Here is a 24799-nt window from a genome sequence, read left to right as displayed (position 1 = left end):
GTTCAACAGACGGAGAAAACAGAGGTTGGGAAATATGCTAAGTTTTCTGTTTTCTCTCCCTGCGAGTTTCTGGTGGTGAAGATTGTGAAATATGGTGGAGGGTAGGAGGGCCTGATGCCGGCCTGCACTCTACAATGTCCAATTCTGTGTCTTCGTGTACTACAATTTGAGAAGCCCCATGCGGTCCCTCAGAAATAACTAGCCTAGTTCCCCCCTCAGAGACAGACTGACACCAGAGTTTCTCTCTGTGACACGACCTTGGGCAATGGAATAGTTTCCTCCAGGCCTTCCACTGAAGGAAGCGCTGAAGACTCTGGCTCGGACTCTGGGCCTTCACTGGTCTCGATAGGCACAGCTGGACTGGAGGGCGCAGCAGTCAGTTCAGGCCTGCTCTTTTTGGTCTTCTTGACTGGGGGCGCTTCCGAGGGGTCAGATGTCGGATCCATATGTCCGGCTAAACGTTTAAGTCTTTGGTTCTCAAGGTACAAATTCAAAGCTGCTAGATGGCTTCTAAGGGTTTTGTGGACAAAGGCTCAACAAATACTATATGTGGTATGGTCGTGTTCTCGGCCTAGACAGGATACACAGAGCTCATGTGAATCCTTATGTGGAATTTGGCTTCCACACCTACACTTGCCTTCCTACCTGACATGAAACCCAAAGCAGCAGCAAGTAAAAATTAGAAAACCCCTATGGGGTACTTATCTGGAATCTGATGTAGAAAAATGCTTCTTCCAATAAAGTGACGACCAGAGATGGTAGTCACACAGGCGGCAGAAAAGTTCTGAGGTGGATGCGTGCTGATGTCAGTTTACAACAGTCAGCAAAGCGGCACATGATGTCACGTGCACCCAAGCGGTAGCATTTAACTTATGTATAACGTCCGGACGTTCAAGAGTTCACTTACCAGAGCAAACTCCCTGATGTCATGAATACAGCAGCATATGAATAGGATGACATCAAGGGATTACTGGCATTGGGTAAATTACTCTGGCATATATTGATATTCTACCTATAACTACTTGTATGGAACTTAAGAGAATTTTGGAAGAATAAGCTTTCAAAAGGGAACATTTTTTGGGTGGGGAGTGGAACGTAATTTGCTTCACTAAGGATGTACCGGGGGGACTTGGAAAGGAAGAAAGGGTAATATATCAAATCCACATTGTAAAGTATGTTTGCACACCTGTTCAGCTGCATGCAACAGATCCTGCATTTCCTTGAATTCAGACTGTTCAGAATGTGTGCTCCTTTTTTTGTTTTAATTGAGACATTAGGAATTGCTGATATTTCAGCATGTGAAACTGACAATTTAATGCTCTCATAGCCAGAGTAGCTGAGGTGCATATTTTCTTTCCCCATCTATCTAGGGCTCTGGAATCCCTTTCAGAGGGCACAGGATTTTTAGTCATAGAAGCTTTAGCCCCTTTGGGACCCCGGGAAATTGTTTCTGGGTCAGCCACAGGGCTTATATAAAGGAATTTGTGCGAGTCAGGTACTCTGTAGCACCAGTCTGGTTTGGCTGGAGCAGGAGGTAGAGAGTCTGGATTTAGACTAGACTCCAAGTAAACATCATCCACAATGTCTAAAACTGGAGGGAAAGCAAGTGGGTCTGTGCTGGGGTAGTAAAAGGAACTCTCAGAGCCTTTTCTTATAATCAGAGTAGTCCTGGCCTTCCCAGTGGAAATGTTCCCTCATGGTATGTAAGGTTTCCCCAAAGGAGTAGTCTTCAGGGGGAGATGCTGAGGGAAGAGAGTCTTCAGCATCATAGTCTTCATAAGGGGGAAAAGTGTAATCCTGTTCCTCAGAAGAATCTGTGGAAATTGAAACCTGGTCAGAGGAAGCATAATCGTCGTCTTGTCTTGATCTTTTATCTGGAAGGGGATGGGAACCCCTGATTAGGGTAATCAAATCTTCAGCCATCTTACGCATCTGTTTCTTAGGCATGGGGCCTTGAACTGTAGACTGATGTACAGTCTTTTTTGGTTTTAATGGAGTTTTATGCTTAGAATACGATTTAATGGTGAGTGTAGTTGGTCTGAAGACACCTTGTGCAACCGAAGGTGTTTCTACTGCACCGGGATCTCCTTCTGCTCTGGTGTCGGAAGGGCCTAATGAAGATGGCTGCGACGGCCTAGTACACTCCGCTTGAGAATCCGCAGCTGTCTGGGGTTCCAATTCTGCGGTCATCAAGGGCTGCATAGGTGCCTCACTGAAAACCAGAGAACTGGCGAGAGGCCCAGCAGAGCCTCTGAGTCTGGCTTGTTCCTAGGCTGCCTGTCCTTATCCTTGCGTTTTTTATGCATGCCGGTCGTCGGCTGCTCCGATGGCATGATATAATTAAATTTCCTACCAAAGTAATGTCGTGCGAAGTCAAAACGGCGTTTGATAGTTCGTTTATTAAACCTAGCACAAAACCAACAACCTGTGACGTCGTGGTCTGGGCCTAGGAAAGGAATACAATAAGAATGGAAGTCCTTATGAGGTATTTGATTCCCACAAGAAATGCAATTGTTAACTTTTACTTAGCTTTATTGAAGACTTCGGACTGAAATTCGATTCGAAAATCTCAGGTGTCGGCCGACCGGCACTTGCGAACTGCTTCTGCTTTGGGCGCCACGCGGCAAGAAAGACTGGAGAAAATGGCGTCGGATGCCTCTTATATACCCCTGGCGCACTGACGTCAGGGAAGAAGCGACAGCAACCGACGCCGGACCAAGACTTTGGAACTCAGGCTAACTGCGGGACCGCCCGACGGCAGGATAACCCAAGTGTGATGACTGCAGCAGGGTAACACGATGAACATCTAAAATTGCAAGGAAGAAACAGAGAAACGTAAAACTGTCCTGAAGAGAGGATGCATGGGGATGTGGAAGTAGGCATTCTTGAGGTCAACAGATAGGAAGAAAGCCTGGAGAAGAAGACGGAACAGGGTTTGAAGGGACAACATTAGAAAGGAAGGGACCTTTAGAAGGGTACCGAGCTGAGAAAGGCCCAGAATGGGTCTCCAGGTGCCTTCCTTCCTGGGAACAAGGAATATCCTGGAATAAAAACTTTTCCCGTATTGGATAAGGGACATAACTAAAATGGTGCCTCCTGTGCCAGAAGCAGTTCAGGAGAGAGAGGAAGCTGCTCCTGAGGAGGGTGAGGGATCTCCAAAAAAGGAGGAAGGGGTTTCCACACCATGAAATATCCCTGGCAGATGATGGACAAAAGCAGAGAGTCTTGAGTGACCTTTAACCAACTGGGAACAGATAGGGATAGAGGACAGGATAAAGGAACCTGGCCTAGGGAAAGGGGAAGCAAACTGTCTGATAGAAACTAGTTTGTCTTGAAAAGGAGGCATCTGAGAAGCAGAAATCTGAGTAGACTTGGCTGGGTGTACATGCCTGGAACCCTTTTTACTCTTATGTGGAGGGCGGGACTGTTTGAGAACAAAGGCAGATTTGGATGGATAATTTCTCTGAAATTTGGGGAGAGGAAAAACAATGTTTCAATTCCTGCAAGGCCTTGTCTTTATCCTGGAGGGACTTAAAAACTCAGCAGCAGCAGATCCAAAAAGAGGCGGTTCTTATCAAGAGGGGCATCCAACAATTTAGCTTTAATGTCATCAAGTAAAGGCTGAAGACATCAAGAATAGTACCTCAAAAACAGAACCAAATGCAACAGCATCTGAAGAAGCATCAGCTGCATCATAGCTATACTTAATGTGATGAGCCATTAGAAAGGAAGAACCCAAGAAAGAAAAGGCCAAGACGTTCCCTTCTGAATCAAGAAGTTCAGAAATTGCCTGAGAAGCTTGAGAAAGGGCTAAAACGTACCTGGCCATACGAGTCTGATAAGTGTGAAGTAAAACTCGTACTTGGTTTCTTTTGATTAGAAGATCTTTACTGACAAGATAAGCGCTGCTTAGATGACTGAGCACAAGGTGAATTTAGGAGCAATGCAGAGCATTCTGAGATAGTTTCAAGTCTTTTCAGGACATGAAAAACTAACAGTAAACTATGCACCCTTACATGAATTGCCTCAGCAATGGTAAAATGAAATATTTAGGGGTATGGATTAAAAATATATATTATGACAGCTAAGATATGTGGAAAGGTACTAAACACAAGGCAATACAAAAAAGAAACTTGAAGACCTTCAATATGGATAAGGGTAGCAGGATACAATCAGTGAAAATGTTTTTAGTCCTTTTAACATGTCTGCTCTACAAGACTAATCAGACAGAAAAGAACTACAGGATAACCATTACTGGAGCTGAAGGAATTAATCTGGGAAGGGATAAGAGCAAGAGTTACGTGGGATAAGTCAATTCTACCCATCGAAATTACAGCTATGTAAGAACTTACCATAACAGTAGATGTCCTACTGATCACTGCTGCATTATTCTTAACATGATTTATCATCTGCTGATATTTGGCTGGGGTACTAAAGCTTTACCTTCCAGAAAGCATACATCAGATGCATCATCTATACAGGTGGATATGTACACGAGTACCTCAGACTATCTCCAAGCTGGAGGCCTGAAGACTACTGAGAGAGGAAAGTAGTCAACTAGGAGGGGTGTAGCTCAAAAAGATAAGTAAATCCCCCTGAAAGTAGTGGAGAATGCTTCCCCCCTTTATTAAAGCTCACCTGTCTGCCATTAAATGCCTGATTCCCTCGATCCTTCTGTTATGTACAGAACAGAGGTCAACATTTTTTGAGGACAGTCTTGCATCGTAAACCACCAAAGAAACATTTCACCTACCTGGGATCTTAGTTTTGGGCTGGAAAAAAAACGCATTGCCCTTTTTTGAGTCAGCATCTTCTACCACTTGAAAACTCTGCACCTGAAATCCTATCCTTCCGTCTGAACTTCAAACTCTTATGATTTTCCGCAAGGACTGGGTGATTCACAGGAACAGTCCATCACTCATGCCTAATGCAGTGAATAAGATGTCTTTCAACCAGGCTATTCACATGCCTCCAACTCCAATTGCTGAAAGCTTGTATCTAATGGACATCCTTGGAGAAGCTCCTTCCTTTGTGTACAGGAAAACCAGAAACATCAGGAGTAGGGCTGAAGGTAGGCCCAGACCACTGGATAAATGCACCAATAAATCTGGAGCCAACTGTGTTTTTTATCAGCACATGCAGGAGGGAGACAAGTTTTTCGGCCTCTATTTAAAGAAACTGATTAAAAGCAATGCACAAAGCAACTGTAACTAAATGCAGGTGGTTTACTGCAATGAATGTGAAGCATTTTATGTGTGAAAAATGCACAAAGAGAATTTCTGTCCATCTTTCCAAAATCAGAGCTAAGTGCAAGAATAAAGCACTGGCTCGACACCTGCAGCTTCATCACAGGCACACTGGCTTTAAATTTCAAACTATTGATTGTGTGGACCTTTAGGAACTGGAAGGAGACATCACTAATCTTTTAGAAAAATGTGAACTACTGTGGTAGCTGAAACTGAACTCTTAGAAAATTGGGGTTTTATTATTGCTCCATAAAAAGCATACTAGAACTCAGAAAACTGTCCCACCATTTAAAAGACTATTAAAAGTCTGACATGGAACTGATTAATGCCGACATTACAAGCTAATATTATACATGCTAATATTGTTATAAACAAACATTGTAAATATTTTACAATGAAAATAATTGAGTTGGTTGCTGTTTTCTGATAATTTTACTCATTTTAACTGCTTTCTTAGTTAGATGCCACACTAACAGATTCCCAGGGCCTTAATTACTTTAACATTTATCACTGTATTTCCATCTTAACAATTAGAGCTATGGTTTTCATCCTACATAGGTGTTCACTTATAGATTTATAACATGTTCAATTTTTTAAACACACAAACCTGATGAAGTTTTTATTTGGTACGAAAGCAATCTTTTAAGTGTTTCACTTTATAAGTTACTAACATTTATTCTGACAGATGTCTAGTGGTAGATCTTTCTGTTAATCAGTCATTTTGTTAGTGAGTTGGTTTCTTAAAGTCTGGATTAGTAGGTTAGCCTTAATAATATGTTCTTACATTATACATTTTAATTTGTCTCTGGTCTAAGGTAGCATAGTCTCAGTTGACACTATGGTGTTAATGGGAAAGGAGGACTTGGTTAAAGGAATGGGTTTAATCCTTTCATTGCTCTTAAAGGAAAACTCCACCCTAGAACTAAAAAAAACTTTTTTTCACTCTGTTTCCTGACCTATCTGAACACCTCAAAATCACACCAAATGCTTTATTTGTAATTTTCACCCATTTTCCACAACATGGCTACCAATGGGGCTTGGATGTACCAACGTGATCTTTTTCTTCCTCAACCCTTTCTCTTTCCCATAATGCTTTGTATGACTCATGCCATATACAAGAAACTATGAATTCCTATGCCGTCGACATAAAATGGGATTTGATAGTCACTGTTATCTTCTATACCTTCTGTAAAAGGACTGCTTTTCTGTCTTTAATCACCCTCAGTTACTTTTGACACTATACATAGAAGTTATCCAGCTACAGCTAAAAGGTAGCTAAATTGAAGGCCCTTATATTCATTTTCTTTTGTAGTCCAAGAGGAAATGACGGTCCCCTCCCCACACTACTGCATAGGCATTAAAACTGTCGCTGCATTGAAAGACCTTTGCAGAAACAAGTGCAATTGACAGCTCATAACGGAAAGGAAGGGACTGCCGATATATATATACCTTCCCCTCTGCTTGCAGTAGGAAGATCTATTTAAAGTTTCATTTTTTTTCTAGGTGCAAGTAGCACAAACTGATTATTTTGGTTTGTTTTACTACCAGTAATAATGGTTTAACTCCTTATAGTATCTACAACACAGTATTACTTGGAACTTAAGAATGTGCTGAAAATTCTCTCTACAGTCCATGCAGTGCAAAGATTTTTTTTTTGGGGGGGGGGTGGTTAATGAGTATTTTAGGAAATTATATATCACTTGCATTAGTCATAAAACTAATGCATTCTTTTTGAACTTACTGTGCTGTTCTCAAATTCAACGGCAAACTACTAAGCAATTTTCTATTCCTTGCCCTAGCAACAGTAATTTCACTGAGGCACTCTTGTCTTTGTGCATTTTAGGTATATTGTTAGTTGCACTGCATGGACTGCAGAACACACAGATAATTTTCAGTACATTCTTTTATTGTGCTAATACCAAAGTTTGCCAAAATAGTGCTTTGCTGTAATTTAACAAATCTGGAGATGACTAGAATGTCAGGAAATTGTACAAAAAAAAAACATGCCACAAGACAGCTAGTGGTTCTTCAGAAATAGTTACACAAACCTAAGTTACAGTAATATTGTGTTGTAGACAGAGTAAGGGGTAAATCAATTGTTACTAGTAATAAAACAAACCAAAATAATCAGTTTCTGCTACTTGCACCCAGAAAAAAGATGATGAAACTATTTAAATAAGCAGATCTTCCTTCTGCAGGCAGAGGGGAAGAGATTTATATTGGAAGTCCCTTTCCATTATGAGCTGTCAAATGCACTGGATTCTGCAAGGGTCTCAGTGCAGTGACAATTTTTAACACCTCTGCAGTAGTGTGGGGAGGGAGGGGACAGTCAATTCCTCTTGGACTACAAAAGAAAACCCTGAATAAAGGCCTGCAATTTAGCTACTCCTCTGGCTGTAGCTGAATAACTTACAAGTACAGTGTAAAACAAGCTCTGAGTCAAAGAGGGTGATTAGACACGGAAAATAAGTCCTTTTACAGAAGGTATAGAAGATGACAGTAACTCTCACAAATCCCATTATATGACAATGGCATGGGAATTCAGTTACTTCTTTATGACTGGCATGAGTCATACAAAGGCATCATAGAAAAGAGAAAGGGCTGAGGAAGAACAAGATCACGTTGCTACATCAAGCCTCATTGGTAGCCATGTTGTGGAAAACAGGCTACAATTACAACTAACACACAGTGATTTTGAGGTGTTAAAATAGGTCAGGAAACAAAGACAGAATGGCAAAAAAAACTTTTTTTTTTTTTAGTTCTAGGGTGGTTTTCCTTTAACAGAACCACCCTCTGTAACCACTCCCTTACTCCAAATAACATGATTACATATAATGAAGGCTTTTAATGTTTTTCATTATACTCTACTAGGATTGCTTGATTTGTGTTTCAATAAAGGATATTCCATTTTAACTCAACTGTGGACTACCTATTTATTTTTATTATTTTGTAGTACATATTTTATAGTTCGATTTTTATTAGAGAAATAGGTGCATAAAATATTTCAAGGAAAGAACTTCACACCCTCCACACCGCAGTCTCTGCTGGGTTTGTTTTTGACCTAGCAGAGGTTTCATACTGGGGTTTCTGAGACTTCGAGGGATACCACAGACTTTTCTTTTTGCAGACAAATAACTTGGAAACCAGGTGTATGTTGACTGAGATAGACTTAGGGATGCTAGCTTGTACGGAAGTTTCTGATGGAAGACTGTGTCAAAAGCTTTTGACATGTCAAGACAGAGGATAATTGGAGGCCAGAAATTCTAAACTGATTAATAAAGTCAGTAAAACTAAGAGCAGTGAGAGTACTATGCTTTGGCGTAAAGCCATGGTGTGTTGAAGATAAGAGGTTATTGTTCAGAAGATAGAGTAATTATATGCATGAATGCATTTTTCAAAGATTTTTGCACAGGGGGAGAGAATGGCAATAGATCTATAGTTATTCAGTTATGTGGATATACCACCTTTGTGTAGGGGGATGATGCACGAGATTTTCCACAGTTTAGGAATATATTGCTCACCAATGGACTGACTGATTAAGATAGAGATTGGAAGAGAGATAACTTCTGATGCTATTTTGAGATATTCATTCAGAAGTTGATCTGCAGCTAAAGAGGAGGGCTTAAGTTTGGACAATAGCTTCTTAATGGTACGAGTATGAATAAGTTTAAGTCAGGAGGATTTAAAGTGGTCAGACTGTGTTGGTAGAAAGAGAGAGGAGTTACTACTGTTACGTACCAGTGAAAGGACTGAACTGATGGAAATGGGAGTTAAACTGTGAGCTAATGCTATCAGTGTGGTTGGGTCTGGAACTGTCTGACCAGGTTTTATCAGGTTATTGATGGCTTGCCAATACTTTTGGGGATTATTCTGGAGCTTATTTTGTATAGTTACGTAGTATTTTTTTTTTGTCAGATCTAATTTTTTTTGGATTGGTTACACAACCGTTGATAGGTGAGCAGAGTCGTTTTATTTTTTGGATCCTGGTAGTGGCACCAAGTTTTATCCCTTAGCTTAAGAAGTTTATTGGTTTCCTCGGTAAACCAAGGTATCTGTTTTGCTTTAGTGCTGCATTTTCTCAGAGGTGCTAGATTTAGAATAATGAGGAATTTGTCATTAAAATATTTTCAGCTTGATTGAGGTGGAGATGCTTGAGAGGGGCCCAGATGCAATTTTGAAGGAGAGTATTAAAAACTTCTGGTGAGAAATTTCTTTTGTTACGTATGAATTTATAAACTGTGTTTTTGAGTGGGGAGATGCGTTGTGATCAGGTAGGTGGGAGTGTGATCACTTAGGTTTGTCTGGAAGACAACCAGAATGGTAGCAGAGAGACGGTTATTTTTTAAGGTCTAGTCCAGTATAGACTTTTTGTTACTGTGCTTGTCTACCCTAGTTGGAGATTGCATTATCTGGAGAAGCCATGGAAGCTGATAAAATTATTTGGGTTGTTGGAGGTGAGAGAGAAGCAGTTAAGGTTAAAGTCCCCCACAATTATAGTTTCCTGACTATACGTAGAGGCAACCCAGCAGAGGAAGTCTTCAATACTGTTTGGGTGTGTTACCAGGGGGTATGTAAGTTGCTATAACTTGAACCTTTGTTGGGGTTTAGTCTTAAGCAAGTGACAAGTATTTCAAGATTACTGTGGTATGGGTAGTTTTATTATTAGGTGTTCCAGATTGAGGTTATCTTTACGTCTATGCCACTACCCTGTGTGAACTCTGTCAAGCCTATGGATAGGATACCACTTTATTAGTATTTTAGTGTCATGCACATCAGCTTTCAGCCAGATTTCTGTTATAACAATGTCTGGAGAGTACTGGGAAAGAGTTGCATGAAAATCAGGAATTTTGTTGAACATACTTCTTACGTTCACGTTTAATACAAGTAGGTCTGAGTTACTATGTTGTAGAGAAGGCGGTAGGGAGGGCTGTGTTGCGTGTGACAGGAGGGCCTGGACTGGGATGGATGTCACCACTTAGTTTAATGTGGGTTGAGTTAATTTAGTGTAGATGTGCGAGTTTGAGAAAGTTTGACGTTTGTGTAATAAGCAAATTATGAAAAGACTGATGGGAGAGTATAAATAGGTTACATGTTGCTGGTGATAAGAGGTAAGATGGTAAGCCATGATGAGTAAGAAATGCAATACAGAGAGGGGATAGCACACTGGGCTAGAGATAATTTGTTTCATGGTGAGACTACCAAAGGAAAAAGGATAGATGTGGACAGTACAGTTATAAAGTGTTGGAAGGGTGAAGAGTATGTTAAGAGATTAGGGGCTGGGTTTATTGTGGGCAGGTATTGGACTGTCAGATAAACTGTGCAGATACTGGATGATTTACAACAGCTGTGTTTTGAGGTTAGGCATAAAGTTATGGATAGAGGGAGTGGGTAGGATTTGAGGGTAGGGGAGCAGAGTGATCCCAATGGTAGTGACAACGAAGGGAGTGGGGGACACTAAGTTTGTGAGTAGAAAAAAACATCAGTAATCTGGTTAATTAAGCATGTTACTGTCGAGATAAGAGTCTGAGGTGGAACCTGTAAACAGATTATGTGCAGATTACTAAAATATGGGAAAAATAATGAGCTGCTAGTTGAACAATTCTAACATTGCTGCAGTATACAGTGGATGTAAAAAGTGTACACACCCCTGTTAAAATGCCAGGTTTTTCTGATATAAAAAATGAGATCACAATAAATCATTTGAAAACTTTTCCCACCTTTAATGTGACCTATAACCTGTAAAATTCAATTGAAAAACAAACAAACCTTTTAGGGGAAAAAAATATTAAAAAAAAGTACAATACACTGGTTGCACAAGTGTGCACACCCTTAAACTACTGCTTTGTTGAAGCACCTTTAGATTTAATTACAACATTCAGCCTTCTTGGGTACGCACCTGCCATCAATTAGAGAGACTCTTTCTTCTTTCGGCTTTTCCCGGTTAGGGGTCGCCACAGCGGATCACCTTGTCTGCTCATGATTGGCAGTGGAGTTTGTGTCGAGTTGCCAGCCCGGCGCCCAAACTTCCACAGAAGGCACACACACGCACACACTCGCACCTAGGGCCAATTTAGAGTGTCCAATCCACCTACAGCATGTCTTTGGGATGTGGGAGGAAACCGGAGTACCCGGAGGAAACCCATGCGACCACAGGGAGAACATGCAGACTCCACACAGAAGGCACCCCAGCCGAGAATCGAACCGGAGAACCTCTTGCTGTGATCAATTAAAGAGACTCTTATTAACCCTAAATAAAGTTCAGCTGTCCTAGTAGGATTTTCCTGACATTTACTCAGTTGCCTGCTACAGCAAAAGCTATGGTTCACAGACAGCTTACAAAGCATCAAAGGGATCTCATTGTTGAAAGGTATCAGTCAGAAGGGTACAAAAATTTTTTCACAGCATTAGATATACCATGGAACACAGTGAAGACAGTCATCAAAAAGTGGAGAAAATATGGGACAACAGTGACATTGCAAAAGAACTGGATGTCCCCCCAAAACTGATGAAAAGACGAGACGAAAACTGGTCAGGGAGGCTGCCAAAAGACCTATAGCAACACTGAAGGAGCTGCAGGAATTTCTGGCAAGTACTGGTTATGTACTACATATGACAACAATCTCTCGTATTCTCCATATGTCTGGACTATGGGGTAGGGTTGCAAGACAGAAGCCTTTTTTTACAAAGAGAAACATCCAGGCCAGGCTAAAATTTGCAAAAAAAAAAAATACAAAGTCTCCCAAAAGCATGTGGGAAAATGTGTTATGGTCTGATGAGACCAAGGTTTAATTTTTGGCCACAATTCCAAGAAATACATTAGGTGCAAAAACACTTTGTATCATCAAAAGAACACCATTCCCACGGTGAAGCATGGTGGTTGGCAGTATCATGCTTTGGGGTTGCTTTTCTTCAGCTGGAACTTGGGCTTTAGTCAAGATGGAGGGAATTATGAACAGGTCCAAATACCAGTCACTTTTGGCCCAAAACCTTCAGACGTCTGCTAGAAAGCTGAAGATGAAGAGGAATTTCACCTTTCAACACGACAATTATCCCAAGCATACATCCAAATCAACAAAAGAATGGCTTCACCAGAAGAAAATTCAAGTTTTGGAATGGCTCAGCCACAGCCCAGACCTAAATCCAATAGAAAATCTGTGGAGTGACCTAAAGAGAGCTGTGCACAAGAGATGCCCTTGCACCTGACAGATTTGGAGTGCTTTTGCAAGGAAAAGTGGGCAAACACTGCCAAGTCAAGATGAGCCATGCTGACAGACACTTACCCAAGATGACTGAATGCTGTAATTAAATCAAAAGGTGTTTCAACAAAGTATTCGCTTAAGGGTGCGCACACTTATGCAACCAGCTTATTGCACGTATTTTATTTTTTTATATTTTTTTTCTCTTAACAGATTTGTTTTTCAATTGAATTGTACAGGTTAAAGGTCACATTAAATGTGGGAAAAGTTTTGAAATTATTTATTGTGGTCTCATTTTTTTATATTACTACAACCTGGCATTTTAACACGTGTCTGTAAACTTTTTATATCCACTGTATATACAAGTAGGGTAACATACTACAGGGAAAAGAAAAATCAGGCAAAATCAGGGATTAAAGACAGCTGAAGAAGTATATTTTACTTTTATGCAACTGCTTAGATGTTTTGAAAGGCAGAGTTAGTCTACAGAAAAAAAAGGGGCAAGGAGAGGCAACTGAGCGAGCATCACTGGAAGCAAGCTATGCCCCCCCCCCCCTTTACAGAAGCAACAGTACAGTTTTGTACCTACCATAATTGTAGATGTCCGATAGGTATGCATCTGCAGTCATAACATATGGGTTGTCCTGCCTCAGGCAGCCCTTCGGTCGGCCGGATTCCAAAGTCTGGGTCTGGCCTCGGCTGATGTCGCACTTTCCCCGACGTCAGAGCTTCTGGGGTATAAAGGCATCAGCCGACGCCATTTTCCTCAGTTTTTCTTGCCCCAGATGCCAGGTGCCCTCTAGGAAGGCTAAATTTGGAAAATGCTGAAAAGTTCCAAACATTTGCAAATTATATACATGTATAAACAAACAAATACACCATAATAGATTCCCCCAGCTAGCTGAAAGAGGGGTAAGCACCCTAGGAATACCACAGAGGGGAAGGAGGGTGGGTAATCCTGACTGCAGAGGCATACCTATCGGACATCTACATTTATGGTAGGTACAAAACTGTACTATGTCCTTCAAGGATGCATCTGCAGTCATAACATATGGGTAGAATACCATAGCCAATATGGGGGAGGGGGAACTAAGAGAAGGATGGTGTAGTTAAGATCCTCTGCAGAACTGCAGTTGCAAACCCTGCTCGGGATCTGGAATATAAAGGTAGATTGTAATGCTTGGCAAATGTATGCACAGAGCTCCAAGTAGCAGCTTCTAAAATGTCCTTGGTAGCCACCCCCCGTAGGAAAGCTGTAGTGGTGGTTGTGGCCCTTGTGGAGTGAGGCCTGATATTTTCAGGAACTGTCTTTCCATGAAAGGAGCAACAAAAGCGAATGCAATTTCCTATCCATTTTGAAATTGTCTGTTTGGAAATTGCTCTTCCTTGCACCCCTGTTGCATATGCTACAAAAAGTTGGTCAGTTTTTCTTTTAGTTTTTGTTCTGTCCAAATAGTAGCGTAGTTGTCTGTGTATATCCAAGGTGTGCAAAAGATTTTCCCCTTTGTTCTGTGGGTTAGGGAAGAACGTTGGCAAGTGAATAGCTTGGTTCAAGGATACCCTAGATACCACCTTTAGCATGAAAGTAGGATTGATTCTTAGTGACACTCTATCCTGGTGAAAAATAAGAAAAGGTTGCACTGCCATTAATGCCTGTAACTCAGATACTCTTCTTGCTGAAGTGATTGCCAGAAGGAAAGCAGTTTTCCAAGATAGGAACTGTAGGTCTGCTGATGCTGCTGGTTCAAAGGGAGGCAGAGTCAGTTTTTCCAGCACAAAATTGAGATCCCATGCAGGTAGAGGGGGTCTTCTTGGAGGTTTAACATTTTTGATCCCTCTCAAAAATTGCCTGAGAAGAGGGTGTGAGAAGATAGGTGGATCCATATTGTATTCTGCTGAAATTGCTGAAGCATGAATCTTAATGGAAGAATAAGACAGGCCATTGTGGAACAATTCTGCTAAGTATTCAAGAATGTGTGCTAGGTTTGCCACTGTGACATCTGTGCCCTTTGATGTGCTCCAAATAAGATGTCTCTTCCATTTAGCTGAGTATGTCTTCCTTGTGGAAGGTCTGCGAGCCTCCAGGATAATGTCCTTCACCCTCTGAGATAAAACAGTTTGGTTGGGTTTTAAGGAATTTTCCAGGCAGTTAGCTGTAATGTTTTCAAGTTGGGATGCAGGGTTTTGAAATTGTCCTGCGTTAGAAGAAGAGGCCATTGAGGAAGAGGCCATGAGTTTTCCTGAGACATGCTTCTCAATAGTGGGTACCAGTGTTGTCTTGGCCAGTCCGGAGCTATTAGTATCACTTTTGGCTGTTCCTCCCTGATCTTCAGTAGAACCTTGTACATCAATGGGAGAGGTGGAAAGGCATAGACTGTTAGGGCATTCCAGCTGAAAGAGAGAGAGTCCACCCTCCATGCTCGTGGGTGGTACGTCCTTGAGCAGAATGTCTTCAGTTGGTGGTTGAGTGGGGAGGCGAACAGATCTATCTCTGGCATTCCCCATGTCTTTGTTATAAGTTTGAAGATGTCTGGGTGCAGCATCCATTCGTGTGCATCCATGGTAGTTCTGCTTAAGCTGTCTGCTAGTGTATTTTCTTTTCCTGGTACGAATTTGGCCTGCAGCTGGATATTGAGATTCAGGCATAGGTTCCACAGATTCATAGCCATCCGGCATAGAGGGTAGGAATGTGTGCCCCCCTGTTTGTTTATGTACCACATGACCGTGGTGTTGTCTGTCCTTATTAACAGATGTCCTTGTTGGAGGAACGGTCTGAATGCCTCGATTGCATGCCTCACTGCCAGCATTTCCTTTTGGTTTATATGCATGCTTAGCTGCCCTTGAGGCCATAGGCCTTGGATACGTTTGCCCTCCATGTGTGCTCCCCATCCTCGGTCTGAGGCGTCCGTGGTGATGGTTTGCCTTGTTTTTGGTTTGTTGAAAGGCAACCCTCTGTTGGACTGGCAGGCCTGAGCCCACCATAGGAATTCCTTCTGAAGGCATGGAATGATTGGTATCATGGTTTCTAGACTGTGACTGTTGAGACCATACATTCCTCAGGTACCACTGCAATTTCCTCATATGCAACCTGGCATGTGGGATTAAAATTATGCAGGATGCCATGTAACCCAGGGCCTGCAGGACTTTCCTTGCAGTAAGCTGAGTTTGTCTTGTCAGCATCATGAAGTAATCTGGAAGTTGCTTTTGTTTTTCTTCTGTGAGAAAAGCCATCTGGGTGATTGTGTCCAGATCCGCACCCAAAAAGGTTACCCTTTGGGATGGTACTAGTCTTGACTTTTGGATGTTGACTGTGTACCCCAAGGTCTGTAGCAGGTGTATGGCATAGGCCAAGTCCTTTAACAATTTTTTCTTGTTGTCCACTTGTATTAGGCAGTCGTCCAGGTATGGATAAATTTGAATTCCCTGAAGTCTGCAGTGTGCAATTACTGATGCCAGGTATTTCGTGAATACTCTGGGCGCAGTAGATAAGCCAAAGGGCAATGCTGAGAATTGATAATGCTCTGATCCTGCAAGAAATCTGAGGTGCCTTCTGCAATCTGGTCGGATAGGGACGTGCAGGTATGCCTCCTTGAGATCTAGAGTCACCAGCCAAGACTCCTTGCCCAACATGGGAAGAAGTTGCTGTAGGGTCAGCATTTTGAATTTTGGCACAATGAGGTAAGTGTTCAGTGCGGACAGGTCGAGTATAGGCCTCCATTGGTTTTCCTTTCTTGGCACAAGGAATAGTCTGGAGTAAAATCCTTGGCCTTGTTCTGTAGATGGTACCCTTTCTATAGCTTTCATCTGAAGTAATTTGCTGATTTGTCTTAAAGCCTCTGCCTTCTGGTTTGGTGGAAGGTTTGGCATTCCGCCTCTTTTTGGCAAAGTATGGAAATGAAACCTGTATCCTTTGTCTATTATTTGCAATGCCCATGTATTCTTTGTAATGCAATGCCAGTTTTTCGAGAATAAAGCCAGCTTTCAGCCCAAGGGTGCTTCCAGTTGATCCCTGGTAGGCGGAATTAGAGTCAAGTCATTGTGTCTGTCCTGTAGTAGTGGTAGTAGTTGTAGCTGTTGCACTACTCCTCTGGTTGGCAGGCTGCCACTGACTGCCTCTGTAGGGGCCCTTGGATTGACCTCTGCCTCTAGGGCGTCTGTTTCTGCCTCTCTGTGGTCTGGAGGAATCTGGAAAGGACCAATTCTTTGTAGGCCAGTTTCTACTGAACCTCGGAGGTTGAACTTGCAGGAAATCTTTAACTGTTTGCACAGATTTTGCTTTTTCTTCAACCTTCTTTAGAATCTCCTGTGCAGGGGAGCCAAATAAATGCTGTTTCTCCATTGGAGCATCGAGGAGTTTAGCGTTGACCTGGTCTGGCAAAGATTGCTCCTTCAGCCAGGCATGCCTACGAATTACTGCCCCAGTCATAGCTGATCTAAATGAAGCCTCCAGTGCATCATAGCCACATTTTAAGAAATGATTACTGACCTGTTGTGAGTTGTGTACCAAATCCTGAAGGGATTTACGGTCTAAGGGGTCAGGTGAAGAAAGTTTCTTATTTAGCTGATCTAACAAAAATTCTTGGTACTGTATCATATGGAATTGACAGTTTAATGCCCTGGCAGAAAGAGTAGCAGATGTGTAAACCTTTTTTCCCCATCTCTCTAATGCTCTAGACTCTCTTTCAGAGGGTAGGGGATTTTTGGCAGTAGCGGCTGCAACCCCTTTAGGGCCCTGAGAAATAGTTTCTGGGTCTGCAGCATGGGCTTTATACAGGTGGAAGTGAGAATCCGGGACCCTGTAATATCTGTCAGGTTTGGCAGGGGCCGGAGGAAGAGAATCAGGTGCAGCACTGACATCATTGTACACATCATCAATTACAGTCAGAACCGGAGGTATAGATAAGGGCCTATGCTGGGGCAAATGCAGAAAGGTCCTTAATCTTTTTCTAGAATCAGAGAAATCCTGACCCTGCCATTGAAAGTGTTCTCTCATGGAGTGTAAAGTCTCCCCAAAGGAAAATTCTTCAGGGGGGGGAGGCTGAAGGGATAGATTCTTCTGCATCTGAATCCTCATAAGGCGAGTAGGCCCCTTCCTGATGGTCTGACAAATCAGATCCATCCGTGGAGTAATCTGAGGAGTGAGGTTCAGAGGGGTCAGTGCTGGGCCTTTTGTCTGGAGGAGGTTGGGAGGCCCTGTCTGGGTGAGGTTGGGAACCCCTAATTAAGGAGATAAGGTCCTCAGCAAGACTGAGGATCTGAGAAGTAGAGGAAGGCCTCTGGGATGTAGATTTGGCAGGCATAGCTTTTGAAAGTTTGGCAGCTCTAGCCCTGGAGAAGGCCTTAATACACATAGAAGCTGGGGGCCTAGCTGCCCCACGTGCAGGAGTAGAAATGTCCAAAGGTATGGTGTCGGACAAATCCTGAACACTAGCTTCGGTAGGGAGTTCTGAAGCCGACTCAGCGGTGGTCGGAGGTATGGGTTCGGTAGTAGGAATAGCCGTGGACTCTGTTTCAGCCGAAACAGAGACACTCGCGGTAGGCCTAGCCGTGGTTTCAGACAAAACCGCGGGCCGCGAATGTCAGTCCTTTTCCTTGCGTTTTTTGACCATATGTGTAGTCGGAGTCTCAGACGGCATTTTATAAGCAAAATCGGTACCAAAAAACTCCTCTGCAAACTCCGACCGACGTCTAAGAGTCCGTCGGTTGAAGGAGGCACAGGCTAAACAAGCTGATAGGCCGTGGTCTGGGCCTAAGCAAGGAAGGCAGTAAGAGTGGAAATCCTTATGAGGTATTTGTTTCCCACAGGTTAAACAATTATTTACTTTGACATTGGCTGAGGCAAGAAAGAGTCCCCAACGGGGTACTTAGCTTTTCTCAAAGTCTTCGGTAGCTGAAATCTCTGGATCTGACCGACCGGCTCTTGCGAACAGCTTCTGCTTCGGGCACCGCGCGGCAAGAAAGACTGAGGAAAATGGCATCGGCTGATGCCTTTATACCCCAGAAGCTCTGACGTCGGGGAAAGTGAGACATCAGCCGAGGCCAGACCCAGACTTTGGAATCCGGCCGACCGAAGGGCTGCCTGAGGCAGGACAACCCATATGTTATGACTGCAGATGCATCCTTGAAGGACATCTAAGCTATTTCCTTCTAATTTGCTTTCAGCTTCACAAAAGAGTAAAAGAACTAAGGTCGTTCACTGACAGCAAAGGACATGAGAATATTTCATATGCGAAACATACATTCAATATTCTTGAACCAGATGCCCACATTTCAATATATGCAGTAGGTCTTGCTAGGGATCAGGTAATTCATTGCTAGCTTCAGTGAGTGGGTAGCAACAAATGAGCACACTAGGCAGGTATTTATTTCATGGAGGGCATAACGTTCCAGGACGGGTTAGAGTAGTAAGTAGAATGAAAAAGAAAAATGTGTGTGAAGAATTTGGTTGGGTGGGACTGGGGTGAAAGGAAGACCCGGGTTCAGAATGACCTGTTTATTCCCCCAACCAAAGCAGCTCTTTTTGGAGGCAAGATAATAGACGGATCAGGGTATTCAAGAGATGTGAATGTTGAGATCAGACTAATTTTAGGTACCAATGAATTTTCTGCATACGTAGTCTTGACTAGAAGAAGCAATGAGATGGTAGCGGTCATAAAACAAGGCCTTGAGTACTGATCTTACTTTGCAGTGACGGGTAGAGGTTTCTGAAAAAGGTGGCTAGACTAAGAACTTTTTGCTGAAGAAGGAAGGCAAGGCATTGTGTTATGTATCTAACCCTGCAACCCAGAAAAAAACAGGTCCCGAGTTAGACTCGCATGAGATTTTATGAAGTTGACTGCAGGATAGATAGGAGATACACCGTGAAACATAAATAAGTGAGGAGGAATTCTATAGAGAGCTTAAATTTGTAGTTTATCCAGGTAAAGGCAAACATGAATGCCCTTTGTACAACAGAAAGCTACCACCGGAGAGAGGCACTTTGTAAAAACTCTTGGTGCCACAGAAGGGCCAAAGTCCAAAGCAGTAAACTGAAAACGTGATGAGCCACAGAAAAATCTGATGAGTTTTTTGAAAGAAGGTTGAATACGGATGCAGAAGTAGGCATCCTTTAGGACTAGTGATACAAGAAGGGTGTGGGGAAGAATGAAAGGCAGAAGGGTGTGTTGAGAGGGCATTTTGAAAGTGGATACCTTTAAGAAGGTGTTTAGAACACAGAGATCCAGAATGGGGCTCCATTGTCCTACCTTTCTTCACTGGCACTAGAAAAATTCTTAAACCCCTTTTCCTATGGAGGAGGATGGCACTCTTTCTATTGCGTCTTGATCTAATAAGTCCTTAATGACTGGACCGAGCAAAGGGAGATGGTTTTGTGGAGCAGGAGGCAGTCCTTTAGATTGGAGATGCTTTATCATTACATGGCAAAGTTTTCTTTAATGACAGTCAGAACCCATTTGTCTGCGGTTACTTCCCACAAAGAAAGGTACAGAAAAAGTCTTTTTGAAAGGGGGGGGGGGGGTTGTGTTCAGGATGAGTGTAATTGAGAAGGTAGCCACAGGTTTTTACTTCAGAAGGGAGGCTTCTCCAAAAGAGATTCCCTATGTGGTTTGCCTGAAAATCTCTTTCTTGGTAAATTTCTTTGCGAGTGGACTGCCAGTCCCTCTTAGCAAAGGAAGTGGACTTGGCTCGGTAGTTCCTGTGGCATACTGGGACTGCAGAAAGTAAAATGTGTCTACAGTCCATCATAGTCTTTCTTTGCTCTTGTAGGGCTTTGAAGAGTTTTGCAGCTTCTGGGACAAACATAAGGTCTTTGTCTACGGATGAATCTGGGATTTGAAGTCCTCAGGGATGCGATGGCTATGCAACTATACACACCTGATGACTGAACCTGTGGCTGCAACTCCAGAGGATTCATCCACAGCATCATAACTTCATTTGATGCTGTGCCTAACAATTTGAGTAGCTTGAAACAGTAAGGTCTGCATTTGCGCTTAGAATCTGCATGCAAATGGGGGTCTGACATGACCTTATTCAGAGACTGCAGGACAGATGGAAAATGTTTAGGCATCTGCATCTGGAAACAGACAGCTCTAAATGCAAGGAAGGCAGAGGTGTAGACCTTCTTTCCCCTCCTATCCATAGCCCTAGTATACTTGTCTGTGGGAAGATTGTTAGCACTGGGAGAAGTTCAAGTGGCTTATCAAAGGTCAGTGAGATAGCAGCAGGGTCGTATAGAGGCATTTTAGCTCATCAGGGATATTGAAGAATCTGTCTGGTCTTTTAAGTGCCAGTGGCTGAGAATCAGGAGCTGAGCATGTAGACTGAATGGCGTATTGGTATGCATCTAGTACTGGAGTGTCCATTTCCAGATTATAGTACGTTTTTTGAACATCCCAGATTTGCTCTGATTGCCATTCAAAATGTCTCCATGTTCTGAATAGTTTCCTCAAAGGAGACCTCTCAATAGGGGTGTCTGGAAAGAGGAAATACCGTTCAGAGGAAAGCTGCTCTGGGGAATACATTTGTGAGGAAAAGTTCATTCCTGATCAGAATCCAGAACCTGTTCTTCCTCAGAGAAAGAATCTTGTGAGTGTTTGTGGTGTGTCCTGTGGCAGCTAGGATAAAAACTGAGGTGGTTTCAGGGTCATGATTGGAATAAATAAGTCCTGGGAGAAGTCCACTCATTTTATTTGGAAGCTGTAGGGGAGTTCACGTATGGATTTCTGCTTCTTTTTAGGTGCGACATACACCTGAAATAATCACAGAGGTTTGGAACCTTGACGAACTTCAGAGTGCCTGGAACCTCTTTCCTGACTGGTATATGAAGAAGACTGTCTGGACCCTCATAAATGAGGTGTGGTTTGCCTGAAGCGTTAGTCACCTGCAAGGTCTCAGGAGCCATACTGGCCTCGGATGGTGTTTCAGTACTGGGCAACTGAGAAGGTATGTGATGGACCACTGGGTCTGCAAACTCAGTGGGTGTTATCTGACTCAGAGATGCAAGACTGCAAGTTATTTCCAGGTCTTGTCAACTTCTTTGGTGGAAGGACAACATGGGATGCAGGGGAGTCTACCATTTTGGCTTGGGCTAGGTGTTTTTAGATGCCAAGTTTTGAGGAATGTATTATGGGAGGAAAGCCTCACCATAAGGGATTTAGGAACAAATGACTGGTAGATGGAGCAGGTTTTGTAGTTGTTTTCTGGGCATGAACACAAGAAGTACTTAGTGTGCAAGTCCTTGTATGAGATTTGCCTACCACACTCGTACTTACTCCTCCTAGCTGATATCTGACAAAAATGATATACAGAATCACAAAACATAGAAAAAAAGAAGGTTCCTCAATGGGGCACTTATCTGAACTGCAGAAAAGAAAAGCAACGGTACAAACAACCCAATGAGGATCGATCCGATGGATTAAAGACCTGTGCTCAGGCTGGCAACGAGATAGTCTGAAGTACTCATGTGTACACCTAGAAAATTCGAAAAAATAGCCACCACGTACCAAAAGAAACTAGTAAGACAATCCAAGGCACCACAGGACCAAAAATCAGCCGGAATTCTTTTAAAATCCAACTTTAATTTAAGCACAAAAGCACAAACGCACACATTAAAACCAGCGTTTTCGTTTGAATCACTTCATCAGATGTGGGTCAGAGAACAATTAATGCCTTTTATAATCCTCTAGGAGGTTAAATTATCCAATAAAAAACATCCATTTTAAAACATCATTAATCCTCATGCGTACACCTACCTACATAACTAGATGCATACAGGCAGAGGTCACTCGTCAGATGTACACCCTCAGGAAGTTTAAGCTTCGGAACCCCAGCAGGACAACAGTGGATGCAAACCCATATGTTAAGAATACTGCAACAGTGCTTTCAATCATGAATCAAGGCAGTTTAGAGTTGCTTCATAAAAAAGGGTAGCTTAAAACTATGCTAATCAAATTCATATATTTCATATACATTACTCAATCAGGAGGTTATATAAAAAAATAGAAACTAATGAAGATAAAAAGGGGGTGGGGAGAGTATGAGAGAGAAAGGAATTCTAAAATGTTTGATGCAAGTAATTAAGGAGAATAGAAACAATCAGAGCACTGTATTCATAATGTAGCATGGAGTAGTCCAAGAATTATGCTAATGTGGTAATAGAGAAAGATTTTACCAACAGGGATGCCTGCAAGTAGGAGGTACAGAAAATAGGCAAAAGGGTGCTGGAATTCACTGAAAGTAATTAGCAAAGGAACCAAGGTATTAGCAGCAAGTAACTCTGAGAGAACATGTAATAGCATGAGATGAAACCAAGCAAGAGTTTGGACTACAAATTAGAGATTGCTTTCCCGGTCAGGGATTGGAGGCAAACAGAAAGGGACAGGTGACTGCTATGTGAAAGACAAGCGCTGATGAGAGTTTCCAGATTAATCTAGAATAGAAAACACTTAGAAAAAGGGATAATTCATTGGTCATACAAAATACTACATGACAACTATAAGCATAAATCACAGGAGGTTATAGAAATACGAAGAGAGAGTAAAGGCAAATTACAAATGCAAAGTCCATGAGGTTTAGGATTTTTACATGGTAGTGTCTGCACCAGTAGTTTTATAACCCAATGGAGACTTCAGATGATTTTTTCCTCAGGTAGTCATTAAAAGTCAGATAAGCACCTGGGAAGAGAGAAAATTGGGAACATATTTCTTTCCCCAGAATGTAACAGGGTAACGGATTTTAAAAACTAAAAACAAACAGCCAATAATAATCCACAGAAAATGTTTGTTGAAACTTAAGCGCATTCGTCCTCGACTATGGACTTCTTCAGAAGTCATCCACAGAAGAGGACAAAAAGCCCTTACACAAGTTTTAAACATTTTATGTGAAGGATTTATTTACTGATATCTGTTGACCGGGAAAAGTCCACTGGGCTTGAGACCCATTTTCAGTGGAGGTGAGTTATATGAAAATCACTACATAAATTTGTAAGGAAACAATTACTTATAAAGCAAGTGAAATAATACAGAAAACTATCTAAACAGCACATATGTTGTAAAAAAAAGCACAATACAATAACAATGGAACATTAGCATGTAGGAAAATTATACGGTTAGAAATGGGTCTATATTAGAAACCCGAAAAGGCTAAATCCCAAATGAGTGTACATAGACACAAAGGTCGATGTACATACAAAGCGAAACACAAATGGCAAAAATCAAAATGCATCAAACAGGTAAGCAAAATAAAAAATAAACATTAATTTAATATGCTTTTGCAGGGGGGAAAGCTCCCCTGCAACCTCATGTGTATACCCCCCTACTTAAATATACCATCTTCGAGACAGCACTATAGTGGGGATAAGGACATATTTCGTTATCCCCACCATCATGCTGCTGGCTAAAAAGACACGTTCGGCGTTTTAAATTTCGCCATTTACATGTTTCGCTCTGTATGTACATAGACCTTTATGTGCCGATGTACATACATTTGACATTTAGCCTTTTCGTGTTTCTAATATGTAACAGTTAGAAATATTTAACAATACAGCTCAATTTTTTTTGGGGGGGGTGGTAAGTGTAGTGGGAAGGTAGAATTAGAGAGTTAAACTTAAAGATAGAATAGATTACAGTTAGAATCTTATAGCTAGGTGGTGAGAATATGCAGATTATAGGTGGCATGTACTTAATGGTAAGCATTAAAAGTAGAAAGTGACAGAAGAGAAAATGCGTTAAAATAGTTGTGTAGATGTGTGGACTAGGATACTAAAGATTAGGGATAACTCATAAGGTGTAACAGTATGACATATACGCAAGTATATTTGCTATGTGAAACATTTTTGCTAAATTAAGAAGAATGTGGATATGTGTTGCATGTGCAGCTGGGGTTATCAGTGAGATGTTTTAGTTTTTTTAAAGGAGATTATGTTGTCTTTCAGTTTACTTACTTTTCATGTGTTTGTTTGGGTTTATACCCATGCGCCTACATTTCACTTTGTGCTACTGATGGGTGAACAAGCAGCAGTAACTAAGAAAATGTTTCTCCTGAGCTGGGATACAGGATCTGAAATCCTAGATATATAGTTAGGTCTTACTAGGTTTAATTCACCTGGTGACAAAAACAACCCCCCACCCAGAAAATGGAAATCAGAATCTACACCACATATAATGGAAGTTTTGAACACTGTACTTAAGACATATGAAATGGAGGTGGGATCTTTGCAAAAGGGAAGGAGCAAATTTCATAGAAATAATCTAACAGTAAATGCAAAATAATATTGAAGAGGAAGGTTTAACGGGAAGGCAGATTTGTGCAATTTAATGGTGATAATGAAAGTTTTTAAAAACATACAGTGAATGATGACAT

The 24799-nt window shown here is 41.9% G+C and overlaps 1 protein-coding gene across 1 annotated transcript in view; it reads right to left on the bottom strand.

The window, feature by feature from the left end:
* The window catches only part of NUMA1 (nuclear mitotic apparatus protein 1), a 3180433-nt gene that overhangs the window by 283856 nt on the left and 2871778 nt on the right, over positions 1–24799 (bottom strand). The gene's annotated exons all lie outside the window — the stretch shown is intronic.

This window comes from Protopterus annectens, chromosome 5.part1 (genome assembly GCF_019279795.1).
Source record: "Protopterus annectens isolate FY-2018-M chromosome 5.part1, PAN1.0, whole genome shotgun sequence".
Taxonomy (NCBI): domain Eukaryota; kingdom Metazoa; phylum Chordata; order Ceratodontiformes; family Protopteridae; genus Protopterus; species Protopterus annectens.
This window is presented reverse-complemented; position numbering and strand designations above follow the sequence as displayed.